The following is a 14,794-nucleotide window of genomic DNA, read 5'->3' as shown; positions in this document are numbered from 1 at the left end:
CACGCAGGCGCTTGTGCACAGGTGCGCGCACAAGTGCACAACGATCTGGAGGTGGCCAGTGCCATGGTTCTGCTGCCCACCCCCCGCTGGCTGCCACCACCACCAATAACGACCTGTCCTGTGACCCTGCAGAAGGGGCCAGACGACCCCACTTGAGGTCAGGACCCCAAGGTTGAGAACCACTGATCTACACGATCAAAGGCTTATTCACTTCCTCATCTTCTAACAATGTATATGCCATTAAATGCCAACAATGCCCCTCTGTTCTCTACATAGGACAAACAGGTCAAACTCTCTGCCAAAGAATTAATGGACATAGGTCTGTCATAAAAATTGACAGGACTGAAAAACCTGTAGGGGAACACTTCAATCTTCCAGGACATTCAATAAGGAACTTCAAAGTAGCTGTTTTATTGCAAAGAAACTTCAGGAACAGACTAGAAAGGGAGACCGCAGAAATAAAAGTTATTACAACACTCAAAACAATGGCATACCCTGGATTCAACAAGGACATAAGCATGCTAACCTCATTCAGTTCTTATATCCACATTCCTTACAATCCGCTCTTCTTTGTATTTTATTTGGGACAATGTGACTATAATGTGATGTTAGTAATATGTAATGTAATTTCGAATCTAACTCTCTGATCTCAGGACAAGATAACTTGCCGGCACAGCTTGTCACTTGCAGGGATGCTTCCACACTTGGGTGGAGATGGATGGGGCAAGCAAGTAGTCTGTTTTAATTATTTCTTTTCACCATTAATTATTAACATAGACAGTTTTATTTCTCCACTGTTTTTGTGAACTACAACTGAACTCAAAAGGACTGATTAGCTGTTTTAGCAAAGAATTATCATATGGCATAATATGACATAATTTGACACAGTTTATTAATTTGCCACTAATTTACCTTTTCTATATATCTGTACTCTCATGATCCTTGTTCCATTTTGTCGGAGGAAGTGTGCATCCACACAAAAGCTCACACCTTGAATAAATCTTAGTTGATTTTAAAGGTGCTATTGGACTCAAATTTCAGACCAACACAGCTACCCACTTGAAGAAGAAGAGTTGGTTCTTATATGCTGCTTTTCCCTACCCAAAGGAGGCTCAAAGCGGCTTACAGTCACCTTCCCATTCCTCTCCCCACAACAGACACCCTGTGGGGTAGGTGAGGCTGAGAGAGCCCTGATATCACTGTTCGGTAAGAACAGTTTTATCAGTGCCGTGGCAAGCCCAAGGTCACCCAGCTGGTTGCACGTGGGGGAGCGCAGAATCGAACCTGGCATGCCAGATTAGAAGTCCACACTCCTAACCACTGCACCAAACTGGCTCTATCTCCCCACAACAGATACCCTGTGAGGTAGATGATGCTCTCAGAAAGGACTGTGACTGACCCAAGGTCACCCAGCTGACTGCATGTGGAGGAGTGAGAATCAAACCTGGCTCTCCAGTTTAGTGTCTGCCTGTCTTAACTTCTACACCAAGCTGTTGAGGGGAAAGTATTATCCTTGGGAACAAGATGTGTGCCTGACCCCTGGCAAAGAGTAGCCTAGCCCTCACAGGAATCATAAAGTGGGCTACAGCCACAGTCAGGAGACTATATGCTCCTTCCCTGCACATAAGCTCTAGTCTTCATAATGAGGAGCATTGCACTAGAGCAGTGGTCCCCAACCTTTTTATCACCGGGGACCACTCAACGCCTTTTACTGAGGCTCGGGGGGGGGGGGGGGAGTTTACTCCTCTACTCTCAGCTACTGTCCTAATGCTCTCTGATCACTATGGTAATGTTTAAACATCCCTTCAAAATAAGATACAGACACGCCACAACAATGAACATAAGGAATATTTTATTTTCATGGAAATTTTAACTCATGATAATGAGAAATCAATGGGAACCCTGAGCTTGTTTCTCTGCAATGAGATAGTCCCATCTGGGAGTGATGGGAGACAAGGACACCCGGAGTGTGTTGTAAAGGGCCGGGGGGGGGGAGAAGGCGTCCTTCGGGGCCCACCTCCAATTAGTCGACGGACCACATGTGGTCAGCGGCCCACAGGTTGGGGATCGCTACACTAGAGTATATAAAAACCTGTTTCCAGTATCCTGACCTTAATTATTCTGGCACACTTCACTGTGAACAGGAAAAGTGTGTGTCTGCACATATGAAAAGACTCTTCCTAATGGCTGGGGGGGGGGGTGTCCCCTGGTGCAATCCACAAATGATTGTGTCCCCAGCGACACTTTGTGTCCCTTTTGTTTTCCCTTTTGAGAGCCAGCATGGTGATGAGAGCCAGTTTGGTACAGCAGTTAAGAGCGGCGGCTTCAAATCTGACGAGATGTGTTTGATTCCCTGTTCCTCCACATACAGGGCTAGTCACAGCCCTGATAGTACTGTTCTGACCGAGCAGTCTTGTCAGAAGCTCCCTCAACCTCACTTACCTCACAGGGTATCTGTTGTGTAGAGAGGAGGGGAAGGTGATTGTAAGCCGCTTTGAAACTCATTCAGGCAGTGAAAAGCTGGGTATAAATGCCAGCTCCATCTTTTCCTCCTGTATAAATGAAGGAATGCTGGTGTTGATGCTGGTGGGGGAAAACACATTTCTGAGGGCCCTGTGGACTGCCCACCTTTCCCAGCTGGTGCATGTGACCTGCCCTCATTAAAAGGAAACCTGTGCATTGTTGGAATGGATTCAGAATTCAAATAGACGTGCTGCTCCTCACCTGAGGTCTCAGCAGTATACAAACTCTCCCTGGGCAGACACTCCACTCCTAAAATGATGCCAATGGAACAGTGTTGGTTATGGCTGTCATTTTCCTTGCCACAAATTGGTGACCTTAATAACAGTCGCAGCAGAAGTGACAAAGGCTAATTAGCTTTGAACACGAGTGTCATAAGGAAGAGTCTATTGCCAAATTGCTTTATTTTGTAAAATATATAAAGCTTTGGTAGCTTCCATGGGTGCCTAAAAAGAAAAGGGGGAAAGCTCAGAAGAATGGGTGTGATGTAAAACTTTCGTTCGTACTCATTGTCTGTTTAAAACCCCCCCTTAAATCCAAGTTAAAAATTCAGGCACCGAATCATTTTTCTTCGTTCATTTTTGGGTGTGTGCTTGTTACCGCGGTAGAAAGCGGAAGTCCTCCATCCCTCTACGCTTCGGTTTCTATCCGTTAACCCAGACTTCATTTCTGGTATCTCTCCTTAGCACCAGATTTCAACCGTACAAACAGCTATGGATTGTGGGTGAAGTGACGTTCCCCTTTGGATGCAGCTTTCCTAAAAAAGAAAAACAATTATCCACAGAATGCATGTCATTATTCTTCTCATACATTTCCAAGTCCCCATGAATAGTCAATTTGCCTGTGACTGCCCATGCTGCATCTTCTGTCAGCCAGTAAGAGGCATGATTGCACTAAATTGGAAGCAGCAAGCCTTGAGGTTTTGTTTTGTGTGTGTGTGTGTGTGTTTGTCTGAGGATGGGGGAGGTGGGGTAGCTATCCATTCAGGCTGCTTAAAACTCTTTGCTCAACATCATTTGCGAATTTAGTTCCAGTGATAATAAAAAAATAACTAACTGAGCAGATTTCTCTTGACTTCTGACTTTATCATGCTCTTCCTATAAACTTTTATAACTTTTTCATGGCTAACTGAGGAGCGACTGAAATCTACATTATCTGGATTATTAGAATTACCTAACTACTACTTCAGACACGGGGTGGGAGGGGGGGGGAGAGGATAGAAATCATTAACTATGCAAGTATACTTGCTAATATCCTCCCCCCCCCTTCTGAATCTAAACAATGACATACTGTAACTGGTTTTTGAACTGATAATGCAAAGTTCAAGTCAAATAAAGCATTTGTCAGATCCCTGCATTCCAAACTCTCAGTGTCATTGCTGGTTACGGCAAAGCATTCCCGTTCAGCAGCCACGGAAGCACCTGAGAAGCAAACCGATGGTTACCATGTGGAGCTCAAAGCATCTGCCCATCTGGGGGAGGGAAAAGTATATTTTCAGTGGGGACCAAAGAACTTTTGCATAAGTTACTTGAAAAGCCATTGGGGGTGGGGGTAAATATCTTGCAATCAAAGACAATATAAAAGCCCACCAGCAATGAGGCAAGTTGCAAAAATGCCTAAAATGGGATGGAAATGGAAATGAAATACTGCGTGAGTGTTGCCCCTCCCGCTAAAACTATCCCCCCCCCCAAAAGCTGCTTTCACTCCATTTTCTTGAAGAGCTACACAAACCTTCCATGCTCTTCATTAAAATAAATAGAAAGCAAAATGTTGTTAGAGCCGTGGAACAATTTTTAATATGCTCAAAATATGCCTGGTTCACGGGGAAATTACTTGCAGCACTTGCTTGACTCCCTCGCTTCCTCCCCAAAATAAGAGCTCTCGTATTAAGAAATGGGCACTTTACATCACAATATCGGGGAAGACACGATTTATAAAACGGATTTCAAAAGTTGGGCAGGCTGCTGCTCCGTATGAAACAATGCCGACGACCGTTTAAGCAGCTAGTAATACAAACATTATGTGACTAACGCAGAACAGTTTATCACATAACTATAATTGTCTTCTTCCAGAAGAATAATGAAAACTGAGCTCATATGTTATAGATTTATTTAAAATTGTTTTCTGAAGGATGTATTAATCCCAGGAAAGAAGCCTTTTTTTCTGACATAGGAATACTCCAGCATGTTCGTTTTAATTTGCTTGTTCCCGGTAGTCGTTTTGCTGATTTTTATGACCTGTTACTTTAGCAGAAACTTGAGATACTACTGATAGAGGCTCTTTGCTTTTAAGGGGGAGGAAAAGCCCAGGCTGATAGTAGTAACGTTACTTCTTGCTAGGCTAGGCTCCTGTGACTTAGCTGGTGAGATTTCCACCAGTGTTCAGCTCGATGGGAACAGTTTTTTCAGAAGGCTCTGCAGTTTGTGATAAAAGAAAACACACACATCAGTTTGTGATCAAAACACATCTTGTTCTTATTCTCCTTGTCTAGATGCAGAATTTACATGAGAGTCGTTTTGCCGTACAACTGATAGGCAGAGATCGTGCTCCTTGGTAAGACGCGTTTTAGGGCTGTTGATACATTGTTAGATTACCGGAAACGGTGCAGTTTTTGTGTGCAGAGCTCTCTTTTCGCTTGTTTATCGCAGATTTTTGATCTGCAGTTTATTCAAAGGCAGCAGTAGAATTTCAAACTGGGATTCAGGAAATGGTGGTGCTAAATGCCAAGTCCCAGGAATTATATGATTGCTTTACCAGGTGTTCTCTTCCCAAGTTTCTCTGTATTTGACCTGTGCAAGCTCTCCCTCAAGCCAAGGCATGACCCAGTCAAAGTTAGAGGTCTCACTGATTTTAGTGGAGGAGCATTAAACACTATTTTTTTCATTGAAAGCAATGGGGTGTGGAAGTGGGTAACTTGAACTGACTAATGTCTGAACAAAAAAACAACAACACTTATTATCACACCCTTTTCAATTCCACTTCTCATTCCCACTGATCTAGAAAGACTCATTTTCTCAGGGTTGTTTCAAGATTTCATTTAAATGTGCGCCTCTTCTAAAACTTCATTATAGAATTGAACACGGTAGATGCCTAAAATTCCAGACTATTTTAAATTCCTGTTCAGGACATCATTACATTTTACATTTTTTTAAAAAAATGCAAACGATGAACTGTAATTCTAGAAAGTGGAATCTGTCCATTTAGAATCCACACAAGCACAAATGTTTAATGTGCAGTAATATTCTGATTATTTAAAAATCTATAAACCACTTGTAAATATCTGACCTATTTTAAGTGTGCATACATTTTTAAATAATTGTATTTCTGTTCATCATTGTAGACATCTTTCCAGTTGGAAAATCACACCTGATGGAGTAAGAAATCATGGGAACACTATCTGGGGTATGAACATTAATGAAAATATAAACTGTGCCATTTTTCTTTACAGATTCCATTGACTGGCAATGCAAACCTATGCAGCCTTTGCTGCTGTCTAAGCACACAGAAATCAGTTGAATTAGACTGCAGTATCTGTATAGGACTGCAGTGTAAGGATGCAGTCCTATGTCTTTAAAATTAATGTTAAACAAAGATTGCATGCCATACAAGATGCATTCTAGCCAAAGTAAAGCACTTTTAAGCCCCAGTGGTTTCAATGGGATAATTAACCAGGTGTTCCATTCTCCCTGTTGAGTTGAAGGAAACTTTCCTGTGTCTGTGCCCAGGCTATCACATTATGAAAATTATTATTCGTCTGTTGTTCTTGACATGAAAGGCTGCTTCTTCTCCAATATAGCAGTGGTCATTTAAAGCTAGATATTTCCTCCACACAGCATAAACATATCTGATGCAGTATGTGTGCCATGTTAACCCTGGCCCAGTTCTGTATTTCTATTGATGCTGAATTCAGCCTGCATCAACATTGCATTGCATTGTTAAGAAAAGATTGGCCTCAACATGCTTTCTGCAGTCTAAATATAAGACATGTTTTAAATTCAAATGAACTTATAATTGTGGTTGTTGCTGACCTAGAGTTAGTTTGCAACTGTCTTAGTGGCTTATCACACGTACTTTGGAGTCTATTTATGCATTTAGAATTTCACTCTTTTCCAATCTCCTTTCTATTTGGATTTCCTGGCATTGGGTTATGATGGTCAGAATTAGTAATAACTACTGATATTATAACTTCCCAACTTTCTATTCCCAGAAGACCAGAACAAATCCATACCCTGAACACTTTACATATTTTTGTTGTTATTCCTGTTGTTCTTGATAAGAGTTTCATTTTCAACACCAGTTTCCTGAAAATATCTTTGTCACCATCAATCACAAAGGTTAAAATTATATCATTCTTTCTTATTCAGAATGCCGGGGGGGGGGGGGAAGCAGGGAAAATGTACCGTCTATCTAGTTGTTTTGACTTGCTGTGCTAATTTTACCTTTTCAAAATATTTTATATAACCATAGAAAAATACCTAAGAACAAAGTGCAAACCCTACCTAGAAATGGAATAAGTCAGGAAGGGGTGGGACCTTTAGATCAGCCTTTCTCAACATTCTTTTTTTTACCATTGAGTAACCCTTGAAACATTCTTCAGGCTTCAAGAAACCCCAGAAGTGATGCCATCCTGCAGAATATGGTTGGGAAGCACAACTTTATATACACCCACCCAGGGCCCCTCCCCTTCCCACTCCCTCCTGGCCCATCACTGGCCATTTTGAGAGTCAACATGACCATATATGGTTATATCATCCAATAAATGTTTAACAAATTAAAAAATATATATTAAAAGTTAATTAACTCCTACCAATGCAATAAACCTTTCCAGGGCCATCAAGGAATCCCAGGGTTTCACAAAATTCTGGTGGAGAAAGCCTGCTTTAGATGCAGAAAGGTGCAGAACATGTGGAAGGTCAAAGAGGAAAGCAAGACTGCCATGATGGGGGCATTGAATCATTGTCTCTTAACACCTTGTTTAAAGTAACTATAATTGTGTATGGAATTTGTCCAGGGAAGGAGACTTTTGTTCTAAATTGTAATTTTTTGAATTATTGTTTCTGGGTTGTGTTATCTAATGGGGAGTTGATTTGGGACCCTCGTCATCGAAGCTGGTGAACAGAGTGTTCAGTTGGAGACTCCCTGGGTCACCAACAGGAAGAAAGAGACAGACTTTGGGGCGGCAAGCTATGAAAGAGGGAAACGTTAATTGACTTGCAGGGTCACTCACAACATGTTGCCATTAAATGAGGCCACAACTTTATTAACAAACACCACCCTGAGAGGGTTGGCATGTTCCTTTTCTTTGAGTTTTGGGAACAAAAAGATAGCCTGAAGGGGCAAGATCAGGGCAGTAGGGTGGATGGGATAAGGTTTTCTAATGAAGATCTTGTAGTTCAGCTCTCGCTACCATTGAAGAATGAGTAGATGCATTGTTATGATGGGGGTGGGGGAAATTATTGGTGCAAATTTCCTGGCCTTTTTCTCACCAATGCAGTTTTCAAATATTTTTGAAAGAACTTCGCCACATTAAGACAAGTATATTACTGAGAGAACTGGTCTGCAGCCATCTACTGATTGCAGATAGATGTTTAAACATATTTTGTTTGGACTAAACCCTTGCATGTATGAACTAAACTCTTGTGTGTATATATATATATATATATACTTGCTGATGCCATGCACATTGTAAACATATGACTTCCAGGGTGTGGCAGGGAGGTGTGGCCAGCTGACAAGACTTCTGGGGTTACTCAAAGCTTAAAGTATTTTTCAGGGGTTACTCCAATGTCAAAAGTTTGAGAAAAGCTGATTGGGCATAGTTCATAGCCAGATGGATGGTGGCAGGCAAGAAAAAAGCCGATTTGGAGAAAGTGGTGCTGCAGTCTGTTGCTCAGTGGAAGGCTCAACCCACCTCTTCAGGTGAGCAGCCTGCTAGTGGTCTCCAGGTGGGGCTGCACAAAAAGACAGAAGATGAAAACAGAGTTGCACTTAAAGAATGTAGCTAACAGTCACCTGGACTCTCCTGTAGTCTGCTTTGTGCCTGTTTATCTGTTTATCCCAATGGGTCTCAACCTTCCTATTGCCGTGACCCTTTAATACAGTTCCTCATGTTGTGGTGACCCCCAACCATAAAATTATGCAAGTGTTCTTTCACAGAAATTAAACTGAAACTGACCAATGGTGTGAAGATCCATTGTTCATGATTGTATATAAATTTGTTTTTTTCCCCAGGGTTTCTCAGTTCAGTTCTGCCTCTTGTCCCACCATGCTGATCTCTCTCTTTTCCTCTGCTCCAGGCAGATGAACGCTCTATCTCCATCTACCCCGCAAGGCTGTTTTGTAGAGGGTGCCCCTCCAGCCAATCTGTTTCCCCTGCTGCAACCCCTGTGAAAGGGTTGTTTGACCCCCCAAAGGGGTCCTGACCCCCAGGCTGAGAACCACTGGTTTATCCAAACAGAGGGCTCTCCACCTTATCACTGGAAAGGGATTTCTCTTTAAAAAGTATGTGTGCCTGATAGTCACCATTATGGCATATGGCATTGAAACAGTATTTTGAGAGGTGGAAATCAGCTCTGTGTTTAGATTGCAATGTATTCACAAATATTTTTTAGCAATAGAATGTAGATTAAGTTCTGTGCATACATGTTTTACCACTGCTTTCCCCATCCCTGTTTCTTATCCATCATCCTTGTTACATGTTTAAATATCTTTTCACTTTTGATGTGGAAAATCTACTGGTACGCTCCGTCCAATGGGGCAGCCATGGGGGTGGGGGCCAGCCCAGCGTGACACAGCGCTGTGCACTGCTGGGCTGGGGCTGCCTCCACTAGGCCTCCAAGGCCACTCCCGCCCTCCAAAGAGCAGGGGCAGCCTTGGGAGCCTAGCGGGGGTGGGGCCATCACCCCACATAGCACTGTGTCATGCTGGGCTGGCCCCACTCCCGCCAGTCTCATGAGGCTGCTCCCACTCTCTGGAGGGCAGGAGTAGCCTTAGAGGCATAGTGGAGGTGGCCCCAGGCCAACAACACACAGCACTATGTTGCACTGGGCTGGATCCGCCCCTTCCAGCAGACATGCCACATAAGTGGTAAGAATCCTTGTTGGTTGAGTTTTTTTTTGGCAAGTGGTGAGGAAGAAAGGTTAAGTGATTTGTCTTTCTATGTCCATTTTGCCAGTTGTCTAAGGGATCCAGCTATCCTCCTCCCCATCCATTTGCCAAATACAAGCCATGGGCAGAGGGGAGACACCTTATTTTGCCTAGCCCTGTCAGAATCTCAATGTCAGTTTTACTAGAGGAAGGGAATAGTGCAGGTCGTGTCTCTCTGACCTGCTGGTTTTGCTCTCTGCCTTGTTTCCAAAACTGGGTAGGTTCTTTTCCCTTGGTATGAATTGGATATGCACCTTTTCTCACTCCTGCCTCAAATCAGCCGTCCAGTATGATGACTGCCACCCAATATGCAGTCACAAAAGCAGTGGATGTCCTCTCTGTTTGTGTTAAATGGTATTTAATTTGCCCAACCATGTCAATGAATTGTGAGTGTGTCAGCAGCAGGAACTGCGCAGCTAGACTGAATGTTGCTGCTGCCTATTTTGAGCGAGTGTGATGGGTCCAAGGTCACCTGGAGAAGTTCCATGGCATGGTGGGAATAGGAGCCCAGCCGTCCCTAGTCCAAGTCCCACACACTGACCACTGTGCCTGATCACCTGCACCGAGGCAGAACTATACAAAAACGCTGTCCATTTTGTGCTATGAGGATTGTTTGAGGTTGTTTGAGGTTTTTCACTCAACGCGAAATGGGTGTTGTGAACAAGGAAAGTTCAAATGTTAATCACATTCCTGAGAAGTTCTCAGCATCCCTATGAGACTAGCTGCCTGTAAGGCAAAGTTCTCATGTATTACTATGTGACTGTGCCAAAAAGCTGAAGTATTCAAACCACAATCGGAAGTCATAGTGGGCCTCTTTTCAGCAGTCCAAGCATAAGCCTTAGCTGTAAACACTGAGAAGTTACGTCGCTATTCTGATACAATGTTACTATTAGATACAATGTTACCATTATTGCTGCTGCTGTAATTATTATTGTCATTTTAATTAGTGCTATTATTAGGAGGTTGATAGCATTCTTGTCAAGTACTAACAAGACAAGAAGGTCACAGACCACCTTCCTGTGTTTCTTCCCAACAACCCATTTAATTCTACACTAGAGATACCAATGCTAGTTCCAGTCTCCCTCCTCAGACCTTGGTGCATTCCCACTGGGTTTTTCCCCAGGCTAGTGCTTCTCCCACTACTTTGACTAACAGACTTACAGTCTCTGGGGTTTCCCCTTCTGACAGGCCTTCCCTGAGGCCCTAGGGTCTGAGCTCATCAGTGTCTTAGCCACTATCACCTTGGTCTCACTACACTTTGAGCCTCTCGTAGCCTCTTCTACTCACTGTTAGCAAGATGTTATCATGGCCAGTTTCCACTAGTGGGTTCTACCATGAGACTTTTTCAGCTGCCTTCCTGCAGAACCTCCAGCAAAGTCCAGGGTTTGGCTTTTGACTCAGCAACTTTCTCCTGACTCAGCAACCTTCTCCACCTCTACTTGAGGACTCCTGTCTCCTGTGACACCTCTGCCACCTGTTCTGTTCTGAGGGTGCTACATCTTCTACTAGGCAACAAGAGGCCTCCAGCTTTTGATTGGGGTTAGCCTGCTGGCTACAGTTCTCTTTGTGACTTCCGGCTCTTAATTGATATTTTTACGTGTGTTTCACTAATTATTGTATCACATGAAGATGAGTCATTAAAATGGAATGTGCATTACCAGCATCTTCTCTCTTTTCTTTTCTCCCACTTATCCCTCCCACCTTTCTTTTCAGTATCACAAATTATAGCACTGAGATTGTATATTAGCTAATGAGTTTGAAAGTACTGTTGACACATCAGTATAAAGAAATGCCTTTTTATATGGGAATATCTCTCTTGTAGAGGTGTAAAATGTATTTATTTAGGCTAGGAATATACATATACCTGTTATTGCTTTAGGATGCTTTGGGCTGATCCTGTGTTGAGCAGGGGGTTGGACTAGATGGCCTGTATGGCCCCTTCCAACTCTATGATTCTGTGATTCTGTGAGTCTATTGTTTCTTTTGGTGTTTTCCCCCTAGACACTGTGAAACTTTTTAATGTGCCCATTTTCCTGACTGGTGTTCTTTGTTCACCCTAATTCAAGCACACAGTAAGACAGACAGCTAAGGAAGTAGGAAAGGGAGAAATCTGTTTTGTGTTTTTCATATTTGCTCTCTTTCTTTCTTTTTAGTCCTATTCACATGTTTATGGATGTTCAAAAAAAAAAAAAAAAAAACAAGAGGAGGGTGCCAGATTCCAAAGGCTTACTGTGCTCCAATTTATATATTTTCATTGGAATGTATGCCTAAAATCTTGGAGAAGAAGAGTTGGTTCTTATATGCCGCTTTTCTCTACCCGAAGGAGTAGAGCGGCTTACATTCACCTTCCCTTTCCTCTCCCCACAACAGACACCCTGTGGGGTGGGTGAGGCTGAGAGAGTGCTGACATCACTGCTCGGTCAGAACAGTTTTATCAATGCTATGGTGTGCCCAAGGTCACCCAGCTGGCTGCATGTGCGGGAGTGCAGAATTGAACCTGGCATGCCAGATTCACACTCCTAACTGTGCTCCTAACCACTACACCAAACTGGCACTCTATGTTCTATTCTCTATGTTCTCAGGAATGCTGTGTGTACTCAGGTACATGTGTCTCAGTTAATTATTCTCAGCATTAGAGATACATCTGCCTATCAAACTCCAATTTTGACATCTTTATTTCCTTTATTTCCTCCTTTAATAGCCCTGTGAAGTATAATGGACCTGAAAATATTTGGAATTCCCACATATTTTTGTCTTTTTCAGCTAAACCAGGGGGAAAGGCTTAGTTACTGTTGGGCACTATACAATTTCCATATGAATGTTGTTTGATTTTCATAATTAGGAGCAAATACAGGCGATTGCTGGAATGTTACTTGAAAAAAGAATCAAATGGTGCTATTTTGGACAATATCGTTTTCCAAAACAGCGCCCAAGACTCACTGCTGCCACCATTGATGAAGCGGGAGGCGGCCAAGTGGCGAGCAGGGGCCACTTGAAGGAATACGGCCATGCTGGTGCATGGGAGGCGTAGCATGGACACCACGTACTTCTGCCTCAGTCGTTTTGCAATTCGGTCATATTATTCGGTTGGGGGTATCTTTAATGAGATCGGCAGTGACACCAGTGTGGCCTACCAGGCCGGGAGGCCAGGGGCTCGTAGCCAGACAACCTAAGGGCACCAAAGTGATGTAGATGCCTGTTGAACCCTGATATGGTCACTTCCCTGTGAGGGAATCCGGATGTGTACGGGCCTGCTCTCCCAGCTGGGATGGAACAGGTCTCAGGGCATCCATGGACCCTGGGATTTAAGCAGCCAGTTGGATGGCTGAGGCATCAGGCTCCTTTCCATGCTGGCCCAACCCTCTTTGGGGAGTCATTCAATCAACGACTGTGGCCATGTTAACGCCAAATACGAGTTGTGTCTTCATTGGCAAACTGCCACCCTGCTAATCAGTTGCTCTGGGAAGAAATCACATGCAATCAGCCTGTATTGCCTTTCCTGGCTCTTAGGAAACTGTGGAATCTTTTTTGAATTCAAGGCAACCTTAGTTTTCCGGTCATTAGTGATCACACCAGGCTATGTTTACAGATGTGTGAGAGACTCCTCCTAGGTATTCACTTGGCTGGATTGCTGAAATACAGCAAGCCCAGCAAATGCAGAGTGTCAGTTTTATAATGGTGACTGTGTGCCAGCAGTATTGAGCTGCAACCACTAAATATTTGCTTTAAAATAATTTTAACCATCTGGGCTCTTTGTATTTTCTTCAGGGAAAATGGAGGGGGGGACCTGAACATGTCTGCAAGAGCCTGATTTTTACACACAGAGTGCATTTAAGCAAATCATTAACAAAGCAACAACTTAAACGGTTTGGAAGAGCTGGGAAGAACCACACAAAAGAACCTGGAACATATTCCTAAAGTAGGAATTTGGTGGTCTAATACTTCTCCTCCTATATCAAACAAAATGATTAAGCTTTATAGTTGGGATTATGCCCCTTTCAGAGCAATCCGAAACAGAGTTTGACCCTTCTGTATCTACAGGCTTAGATGTGTGTAACTGTTTAGGATTGCACTCTTACATTTGGAACAGGAATCACATGTCTTAGGCTGCATCCGTATGATAGAAAATAAAGTTGTGGGGAAGTACATGAAATAATATAGATGTTCTGTCAGAAATGTGCTGGTCAAGATCCAACTTGAACAGCTCATTCTGTGAATCTGAACATAATTATTTTCTGACATTTGGGTGGCTGTCTGAAACTTTCCAATCTAGCACCTCACAATCTGGTTTTGGTTTCCTGGGCAGCAGGAAGCGAGGGCTGTCGGGGAGGAGAGTGACAGGATCAGCAGATAAGTCTCTCAGAGGAATACTATCCTAGCAGAAGAGTTTGTGCTGAACAAGATCACCAACATTGGCATTTTGGGCTGGGTATGTCCATTTTCTTCCAAACGTTAAAACATCTCAGTCACTTGGGGAGGACTATGTTATTACATTGTATTTGTCTGTGCTTGTGCATAACTTCACATTCCAGTTCTTCTTTTGGATTAAAGTGCGCTGTGGCCATTTACATTTCTGATTTAACACTGGTGCAAGTAGCCAACAGGATGGGCACCTTTATCTGGGACACGACTTCACTGATTATAGCAGTCCTGAAGCTCATGCTGTGTTCTTTGTAAGGGAGCTTTCCCAGGTTGCCTGCTATGGGGAGTGGCCTCTGCCTTTTGGGCCCAGGCTTCTTCATAATGGCACAGCAGAGGCAAAATCTGTCATTGCACACTGTTTTGTGTTTTGATGTCAGGGATGTACCCAAGGATGGGAGCCACCATATGCCTGACATCAAAACACAAAACAGTGTGCAATGACGGATATTGGTGACTGGAAGCCCTGAGAAGGAAGTAGACTGTGCTGCCTGGGAAATATCCCTTTGGCAGGGTAATGTCCCATTGCAGCAGCTGGCTGGAGTCCAAGCTAAGCTGGGTAAGGTTGCAGGAGCTGAGTCAAAACCAAAAGGCTGCAGTCAAGCAGAAAGGGCAAATCCAGAGGTATAGTCCAAAAGTCGAATCCAAGGTCCAGAATTTCAGGGAAACCTGCGAAGCAGGAGATGAGCAGGAATCAGGCACTGTGGAT

At 43.4% G+C, this 14,794-nt stretch overlaps 1 protein-coding gene across 13 annotated transcripts in view; it reads left to right on the top strand.

Annotated features, from left to right (window-relative positions):
- ARHGAP15 (Rho GTPase activating protein 15) overlaps positions 1-14,794 on the top strand; it is a 557,102-nt gene that overhangs the window by 360,706 nt on the left and 181,602 nt on the right. For 3 of the 13 annotated variants that reach the window (XR_013228112.1, XR_013228109.1, XR_013228110.1), the window contains 2 exons: positions 5,012-5,073; positions 5,861-5,922. The exons of 8 other annotated variants lie outside the window; for them this stretch is intronic. The gene's annotated coding sequence lies outside the window, so the exon portion shown is untranslated. The remainder of the gene's footprint in view (positions 1-5,011; positions 5,074-5,860; positions 5,923-14,794) is intronic. 2 more of the 13 variants (XR_013228113.1, XR_013228117.1) reach the window with 1 other exon arrangement.

This window comes from Paroedura picta, chromosome 2 (genome assembly GCF_049243985.1).
Source record: "Paroedura picta isolate Pp20150507F chromosome 2, Ppicta_v3.0, whole genome shotgun sequence".
Taxonomy (NCBI): Eukaryota; Metazoa; Chordata; class Lepidosauria; order Squamata; family Gekkonidae; genus Paroedura; species Paroedura picta.
Note: the sequence above shows the minus strand (reverse complement) of the source record. Positions and strands in the feature narration are given on the sequence as shown.